Source organism: Chlorocebus sabaeus, chromosome 14 (assembly GCF_047675955.1).
Source record: "Chlorocebus sabaeus isolate Y175 chromosome 14, mChlSab1.0.hap1, whole genome shotgun sequence".
NCBI lineage: Eukaryota > Metazoa > Chordata > Mammalia > Primates > Cercopithecidae > Chlorocebus > Chlorocebus sabaeus.
In genome coordinates, this window is record NC_132917.1 from 58130047 (window position 1) to 58139992 (window position 9946).

The window sequence follows — 9946 nt, forward strand, 5'->3', positions numbered from 1 at the left end:
TGCAGTCTACTGTAGGGGCCCACATTTTCTTTAACCGTAGACCAGGAGAATTGTGTAACAAACACACAAGCAAAATCACACATACTTTAATTACAGTTTTCAGTGACACAGCTAGCCTTTAAAAAAAAAAATCCTGAATGTTCTATGTTCTTTCGACAATTTTCTTGAGTTAGTATTTTTATCAATGCTGTATGGTTAATTGCCCCATTAAGGCTGACTGTAAGAAACCAAACAATGGAACCATGATGGGACAAAGAATGAGAATAACAACAGCTGAAGGTAGAAAATTGTAGAAAACTTCTTATCATAGAAGAAATGCTGTTAGAAATCAAGAAATTCCCCAAACAGAATGTACTTAGTCAGTACTTAATACATGTTATAATCCTGAATAGCTTTTTAAATATATATTACTGACTTTTTCTTTTAATAGTACCAATTTCCAATTGACAAATTACACTATATCTTAATACTGACATCTATATGTAACTCCCATAATATTTGCTATCTAAAGATCATATCATGTCTGAATCATATGAAAGTAATATTTTAATCACTTTAGTGTCTTCTAATAATTCAATGTCAACTACAATGAATAAACCAAGGTTTAAACTATTTCCTAGTGTCAAAAATATAATGAATACATGTTGGATTGTATGACTAGTACTTAGCAAAAGGTGCACACATATCTGTTTACTTTGGTATTTCATGACTTTGACCTTTTAGGTGCTTCTTGTTAGTAATTGGTTGATGAGGAGTTGTAGCCAATTTTAATGTTTGTAATTCATACTCAGATATGCAAATTGATGAGCACATTATAAATTTTTAAAATTACGGGAACAATTTATAGTGCAAAGTGGCATTGCTCCAGGGGCTGAGCAGTGGTCTGGGAACTCAGAGCTGTGCATTTTAATTTTGATTAACTCTCAGTGTGACCACAGGCAAGTGCCTTAATCTCCCTGTATCTGGGATTATTCATCTATAATATGAATGCAACAATTTTCTTGCTGTAGCTAAAGTGAGGAATAACTATGAAGCACAGAGTAGCTTAAAATTAAAGAGCACTATATATATCACACAAAAGACCAATATGAGGCTAAAGATTTTATGGGTTTAATAAACGTAAGCGTTATGTCATTCACACAAAGATAAGACAAATGGCCCAACATGAAAACTATGGAAATCACCATATCTCAATCTAGAAATTTTATTAAAATGTACTTAGCATAAGAAATAAACATTTGTAATGGTGTCAGACTTATGCGGACATTCGTTATTAAATAAACTTTATTCCGTATTCTGTTTTCTTCAATGCTATATACATCTTTCAAAAGTATAATAATGAATTTTAAAATGCTTTACTAGATACAGTCTTTAAAAGAAATCTTTCTTTTTCTCTCCCTAAAAATGCATAGGTTTCCATTAGGCATTTTAACTTTACACCAGGAAAACAAAAATTATACAAAGGCATTCAGCTTAAAAGTAAGACCTTAGAAAACAACACTCAAATTCACAGTAACTCATAGCAAGGGGTAAATCTGTATTTTTAAACTCACCTACTTGTTCCACCTGTTAAATAATATACTGTCTCCTGAGAACCACAGATACATAGGTGCAACTGGTGAGTTGATGATGGAATTTGAGTCTCTTTACTTTTCCATATATTGAAACATCAATCTTTTTAGCTTAATAAATGGTTCTGCAACACTGAATTTCAGCAGGGAGGCCATTCTCCAGTTGTGTAGGAATACAATTTGAATTCTAGTGTCTTCCCAAGCCTCCCTTGCATTGGGAGGCCAATATTTAGAAAACTGTAGCAAACCAACACCTGTTAGACATAAATCACATGCAGAAATCTACAACTGGACAAGCTCAGGAAGATATAATAGATCAAATCCATGAAGAACCTCACAATGAATTAGGAAAATCTTAAACTTAATCCTATAACCTAACAGGCAGTCATCAGATTGACTTATGGAGAGCTGTAATGTGGGAATTAGAATGAATGCCAGATGGCTTCTAGAAGTCAAATTTGAGGAAAAAAGGAAAAAAAAAAAAAGAATAAACTGCACTTGATGATAAGCACAGGGAGGGAGGCTGACAAGGAAAATGCAGTCACAAAATAACACATAAGGATGAACTAATATTTTACACTGTATTCTCTTTCTTTTGTTTCTCCCAGCCAGCTTGACAGAAAGTAGTAATGTTTGACTAGTCACAAGCCTAATACCAGATGCCAGTTTGAACAGGTGCAAAAACAAAGAACAGAACACTTCCATTTGGAACATCAGCTCTTTATGTAGTCGCTGATATGTTTTGTGGGAACTCACCTACTCAGTTTCTTATTGCCATTTCCCTGATTGGGAGAAGTTCTATTTGATGAATACATAGCATATTCTCTTAGTCAATGAAAACAACTAAATAGGGGGAATGACCAACTCATCTGGGACTTAGTCTAATTCGAACAGTCCACCATTATGAGATGATATCAGTGCTGGAATTTTAAGATCACCTGGGTAGAAGAAAATATGCCTGTTACCTGTTACAATTACCACACAATTGTAATGCGTTACAACATTCTTTTAGTTGTGAAAGATAGTGGAAATTTGCACTGCCAATTATCAATGTTAAATACATGACCAATCAGTATGAAGGCCACAAACAAACCAGCAGCTTGTTCTATAGAGTCAGTTGGTAAATTGGATGCAGGAAGACAGAGGAACACACTATCCCTCCTCTGTGGGTGGTCTCTGTTTCATTAGGTTTCCAATTGATGTTGCTGCACAGTAATCCAAAAATGTGTGATGGGAACATCACTCTCATTTTTCATTAACACCCCCTTGCAAATGTATTGGAGGCAGGTACAAAACAATGATTTTGCCAGGCTTACTTTTATCCTTTTAGAGACTATTTCTTATCCAATATCGCTGCTGGATGCTTCGTTTCTCCTTGTTTAGAATCACCGTAGTGACTCAACACTGTTTGATATGATCAACTTCCTTTAGGATGCTGTGGAAAGAGTGGGAGAGCTGCTAATCTTTAAAAGACAAGTGATTTAGGAAAATCAGCTTATATATAATAATGAATATTGACATGACTACAAGATAGATGAGAAAAGAAAATACAGAGATGATGCCTATTGTTTCAGGAAACCTACCAGGAATGTTTAAAGCATGGAATTTTTGAGAGATCTTAGAGATCATTCTGACTGAATTCTTCATTTTCATTTTATAAATGGGGGAATTGTGGCTCATACTGGCTCTAGCTTTAGCAAAGCAATGCAATTACTGGCAAAAGCTAAGTCTGGAAAGCAGAATCTATGACGTGTGCTCTCTTCAGTATACCATGTTCAGTCTATAATATGTGAATGCAGATAACTACAGGAACTACACAATTCACATCTTCTGCTTCCTTAAGCCTGTATCATAGCTTTTATTAATACAGTTTCATCAGGTTGTTATCTAAAATATTCTTCAATTTGTAGTTTTTGGAGAAATCATTCAGCATTATACTGTAAGTAGCAGCATTAATTTCCTGGTAGAAAGTGTTACACTTTTTAGTTCGATTTCCTGAGACATTAGGCTCATTTGTTTTTCTTTGTATTACCTAACTGCAGTTCCTGTGTTATTATTAGCTTGAAAGCCTGCCCTGAATCCTCATCTATTGATGGAGATGGTGTCATCCTGCCTTGATTTTATCCAGAAGCTTCATCCCCAAGATAAAGGATGGACACCTCTCAGATGACCAGCTTCTTTTGCTGTACTCTAGAGAAGGTTGCTTTCTGCATTCTGGCAACTGCCCTCTGTCTACATGATTAGACTTGTTGGTTGCAGTGCTTTCTGGAGTAATGAAGGATCCAGTGCACAGGTCTTAATTCATTGGGCACAATCTCTAAGCCAACTCTGCCTGAATGGGTCCCCTGTTTTTTCTCTTCTGCTCTTGTTGAACCATATCTCTGTTCCTCGTGCTCCTGGGAATTTCTTGCTCTGGTAAGTGGAGAATCACCACGCCTCAGTCATAGGCAACATACACCCAGAATGTTGAATCATGACTTTTTTTTGCTCAGGATTATTTATCTAGCTACTTTGATAACTAATGTAATTATTCCAGATTACGAATCTCAAGAAAAAGAATGACTGATTTCAAACTATTTAAAATTATTCAGAATACTTGATGTTTTATATGTACAAATACAGAATAGTTTATAGATATATCACAGTTTGCTAAAATTTTCCAGTCAGTCTTATATTTATTTCTTTACCACAAATGCTAGGAGTAAATGTATTCTATTCATTGTGATTCATCTTTGTTCTATTTTAAGAGCATTGAGCCCTCATCACCAAAAAGAGAGTTCTAGAGGTAACGGTAACAGATATAGAAAAAATAGGAGGCAGGTTTTTGTTGTGTTTTCTTATTGTTGCTAAAAGTAATGTGATTAACCATATCCTGTTTATTATAGTAAGGGCAAATAAGAACATGCCAACCAAATAATCAAAACAAATGGTAAGTATATTAAGTGCATCACGGTGCTGCCACATGTTAATTTCATTTGTAACATTCATCTGTCTTCTTAAAGTTGCTTGCAAAGTTATCAGCAAAAATATAAAAAACCAAGTTATTAGTCAGTTGAGGAGCTTAAAAATAAAAAATGTAATAGCCACTCAGTTTCTTTGGAAAAGTGTTTCCTTGATTCCTATCAATACAAATATTGTTTTTATGATATGATTAATGGAATGATTTAAAGATGGCTATTTGTCATGCCACTTTGTTTAATGACATGTATATATATTTTTTAATGTACCTTCATGAAATTGTGTGTGTGTGTGTGTATATATATATATATATATATCAATTTTTTAAGGATAATATTCAAATAATGTTACTTTGCTTATACTCTTTGCTTGAGTAAAAGGATTTATTGTGCACAGAATGTGCATGGTCTGGATTAAACCTTCTGCTCTTATTAGAGGATTTCTCTATCAGGGCTGTATCTTTTATGAAACCTTAACATTCCCATCAGAGTCCTTAACATCAGAGTTGCTTGGGAGGTAGTCAGGTCTAAAACAGATGTTTTTAAAAGTGTAATTCCATACTGACTATGATATTAAAACTAATGAAAACTCAACTGAGAAAATTAATTTGGAGTTTAAATATTCAAATAGTGGAATTTGGGGCACAGCTATGTTGCCACAAAAACACCCAAAACATAGGATTTGCCAGAAATGATTTATGTCTCTTGTGGCATAACAAAATAAGAAAGAAAATATACTTACAAATGAAAAGTTAGAGAATCAGTTAGCACCTGTAAAGGTGCAAGTAACAGAAAACTCAACTCAGGAATGTCTAACTGAGAAACAGGACTGATTCTTCAAGCAAGGAAAAGAGGTAGGGCAAACTTCAGGGCCACTTGATCCAGAGACTTCAGCTTGCCTTGAGTGCTTTTCTACCTCCGCAGTCAGTTCCTGTGGGTTCCAGGAAGGCCTCTACCCCATGGCTGCTTCCCACTGTAGTGAGATGATGCTTCCAGCTTTAGTGGGATTCCATGCTGCTTCAATTCATGGGAGAAAAAGTTTTCAAGCAAGTCTACAGGACTCTCGCAGAACTGGGAAGAGGGTCAACTTTCCCTAAAATTATGGATTATATAGTGTAGGAGTATGTAAGGATTATGTAGGGAAGGATTATGTAGATATGTAACACCTCCCCACCCACAAACACAATTTCTTATTTATTTTTCTTTTAGATTCAGAGGGTACAGTGCAAGTTTGTTCAATGGATATGGAGCATAATTGTGAGATTTGGGCTTCTAGTGTACCCGTCACCCACACAGTGAATATTGAGGGTAATTTTCAACCCTCCTCCTCCCCTCACCATCCCCCATTTTGGAGTCCCCAGTGTTTATTTCCATCATTATGTCCATGTGTACTCATTGTTTATCTCCCACTTATAAGTGAGAATGTGTGGTAACAAACTCTTGTTTCTGAATGAATGGGGAATCTGATAGGTAATCAGTATTAGTGCATTATAGAATTAGACAGAATTTTCAGGTTAGATTTCACATGTACCAATGAGATGTATTAGCCCAGTGCCCATCATTTTAGTTAGGAAAATTATCAGGGAATCTAAAACCTTAAATCTTGTATATGAAAGGAATTCTATTACAGTAATAATAATAAAAGATGTGTAAACTGAACCTTATAAAACAAGAAATGTTGGGAAAATATAGAGTCATACATTTATTAACGATAATGTTAAGGAAAGGTATATTAAATACTTTCTATTTCTTGCTGGCATGACTTTAAATTTTCACATCCAATAACTCATCTCAGTGTTTTTTTTTCTTTCTTTCTTTTTAGGTCATGAAAAAAATGGAAACTCTCTCAAGGACTAACAATCAGAGCTCTCTGGTTGACAAGGGACGTTACGGTTGCAAGAAGACCCTGAAGCAAGGATTCTACATCAAAGATTCAGGGGCAATCTGAGTTTGCATTTAAGATCCTTCTGCCTATAGCAGTAGCTTATATGTTATGTTCAATTGACGTATAAGCACTGTGAAGAAATATTCTATTGCAGCCTCTAATGACATTAGCATTGTATGTTTCATAATGTAATTGTAGACAGAAAGTTGGTATATTTAATTCAAATTATGATTATTCTTTAAAAACAAAACTTAAAGAGTCAGTTTATCTACATAATTGGCTTAAGTATTTGTTGCATACCTATTCCATACCAAGCAACGAGCAAGGTGTTATAAAATAAAACATACAAAAATGATATCCCTTTTTACAGGCTAATTTTTACCATTTTAGTAAGAAATATAATCTAATGCCCTGAAGAGTTATTCAGTTTATATTGGGAATATCATTACTTTGAATAGAAGATTTGACAAAAATAGATTAAAACTGTGAGAAATTCTCAAAAAAAAATTAAATGACCATAATGTTCTCATCTCAAAATTAGAGAAGTGATTTGGCTTAAGCTGTGGAAAATAAGTCCTTTAGAGTCCACATTTCCAAGGAGTTGCAATTGGCTTTGCATGCGGTGGCTACTCCTTTATAAAGCATACTTCTGTGTTCAAAGTCTGTAGCTAGGGGAAAGCAAATTTATCCTTCAGCTAAACAAAAGTTCAATGATAAGAAAGAAAGTATAGGAATTTGTGAGTATTTTTTTCTCTTCGTGCTTAGGGAATGCATGTGCATTTCTGCAGCAAAGAAGAAAATTAAAGGAAAACATTCTCCTCAAGAATCTTTCTTTGAATTTCATATGTAGACTCAGAAAACAGTATTGTTAGTGCTATTTATTCTGAGTAATACTTTTCAGTCAGATGTAAGCTGTTTTTCAATGTTTTGTTTTGGGGGGGAGTTACTAATTTAACTGAAACTTTAAAAAGCAAATATAATGATTACAGTGAAATATGTGCTTCTGAGCTAAATTTTCTGTTTGTATGGTCAAATATCATTTGGATGGAATTTTTTCCCACTCTCCATTTTCAAAATCAGTATAATTTGTGAAAACTCTTTTGCTTATCAATATAACTAGACAACTAAAGTTCTAATCTGTCTAACACCTTAGCATTTTGATTTGTATTCATCTCCCTGTTGGTGATATATTGATATTCTTGTTTAATTAGTGGTATTAATGGTAGAATCTGAAGTGTTAAATTATTTGCCAAAGTCACTGGGTTAACTCCTTAAAGCTGATCAGATGGGCTTTCTTTCTAACATCCTATTACAGGAGGTTTTTGTAAACTAGTGGTATAAACGATTATTTTTAGTTAAGAGAAGCCCCAGGAAAGATTAAAAAAATGGAATAAAGACATTCCAGTTCTTGATCTTATCTTTTTCTCATCTCAACCTTTAGAGAGTCTTGCTGGAAGAACACAAGGAAAGGCAGGAAGGCTTCTTACAGATCTTTGAGACCTCCTTCCACTCAAATCCCAGGGGAGCTAGAACGCTATACCTCTGTGGTTCAAAAAGTCTTTGGACCAGAAAAGGGGCCTTTATCTGCCAACATTTCAAACATATTCAATCAAATATTGATCTAGAAAATCAGTTACTTTTTCCTCTAGCAAAGAGATTAAATTAGTACTACCTACTGAAGGCCTACACATGGTCCTCGGGAAGATAATGATGGTACCCTAGGCTATTCCTAGGATCAAAAGTTTATATGGACACCAAACTGATTTAACGTTTTCTGTAATGCATGGAGACAAAAGGGTGAAAGATCTGCTTGCCAATAGTAATGTGCTGGAGATTATCTCATGTGGCGAGTCCTTGCATCAAGAAGCCAGGTTATGGTTTTCAAATCCATCTCATCTCTGAAAATAAAAGAAATGGAACGTGGCCTGTTTCACCTCACTGAAAGGTTTTCATCACCAGAAATATCTGATGCCTGTTATTCAAGTTGATAGTAGCACATGTTCCTCTGACTCATAAACAGTCCTTCTCTCTATTGTGTCCTGTTTCCAAGAAGTACTTAATGTTATGTTATTAAAGAACGGGAGGTTTGCCTGCCTATTTGTCCACAAATAGGAGGCTATCAAAAATGACAAAAAGCTTTCCAAATTCTAAAATCAATTGGAATTTCATGCTTAATTTATGAAATAATGTGTTCAAGTTGGTGTATGATATAAAAGGTAAACTTTAGCCTCCACATACTACACAATAGGGACGGCTCAATTTTAATTAGAAATTTTAGGTTGCAGAGAATCTCGTCTCTTCCAAAGTACCTATGATTTATTTATCAGTTACCTTTGTACTCTAAAAAAAAGGAGTTTTTTGAGGTGTCTTTGCATTTACCTTTACCTAATCAAGGAAACAAGAAAAGATTACATATCTTACAAATTATACACACTCAAATCTAAATTTCATGAGTTAGTGAAAGTAGGAAAATAAAACATTACCCTTTTTCCTTTGAACCTTACATGTGGCAACAATGGCATCAGTATAATGAACCTAAAATTAGAAGCTAATGTTGTAGAGACTAGGCATATGAAGAGTCATTATACTCAGCAAAAAATAATAATCTTTCAGGTTATAGGACTTCAGTTGTTTGACACAAAGGTTAGATTCTTAGGTAAGATGGGGCATATTTTGGAAATCTGGCTTTGGGTTTTTATGGCACTGGCCATAATAGATTTATTATTAAGAAGATTATTTCAAACATTGTCACCATGTGGTCACTCAATTATTTTGGCTGAATTGACTGCTAATGCAATCAAATCAGTTCTCTGAATTCACTGTTGTTTTCAGCATCATGGCAATGCGGTCAAAGAATTATGGAAATTCTTGAGCAATTATTCTATGCTAGCCACTTTGCTAAGTGATGAGAATATAGTGATGACTAAAGATATGCACAGACCCTCTTCTTAAATAATCAAATAATAAACACAACATTACTTCTGTAATAAGTGCTGTGAAAAGGAGGTGCAGACATCTCCTGAAAACCTGGTTTGTGTAAGGCATTTTGTTTATTTCATAAATTAATGTAGAATCTTGTATGAAGGTTGAAAAGATTAATTGCAAGTTTAAGAACTAAAGAGCTCTGATTTCACAGGATCCTTGCATGGAAAAAAATGTCAGAAGAGTTCAGTTTATGGCAAGCTTAGTAGAAGACTGGTGTGATATGGCTTTTAAAATAACTCACATAGCTTTAGTCCCATTAACAAAGCCCGGAGTACAGATTAAAGAAGGAAAAGGCATTTGTGTACTTGACACCAGTCACATGCAGTGGGTTCCGTTTCCAGGAAGTACAAATTAAAGTGGATATTAAAAATCTGGTGATGTCCACAGGAGCTGAATCCACATGGTGAAAGGTCCAGAAATCATGTCTATGATAAACATTTGAATAAAATGGAAAGCTTGGCACAGAGAAAACAAAGGGTGTTATGATAAGAGTCTTTAAATAATTAATATATTGTCATGGAAGATAATTTAGATAATGTATAGCCATA

General features: G+C 34.5%; 1 long non-coding RNA gene across 1 annotated transcript in view; it reads left to right on the forward strand.

Moving 5' to 3' along the window:
- The window catches only part of LOC140713429 (uncharacterized), a 21263-nt gene extending 14762 nt beyond the window's left edge, over positions 1–6501 (forward strand). Inside the window, exons 2-3 of the long non-coding RNA XR_012095508.1 lie at positions 3632–3986; positions 6351–6501. This is a non-coding gene — a long non-coding RNA (uncharacterized lncRNA). The remainder of the gene's footprint in view (positions 1–3631; positions 3987–6350) is intronic.
- The last annotated feature ends 3445 nt before the right edge of the window (positions 6502–9946 follow it).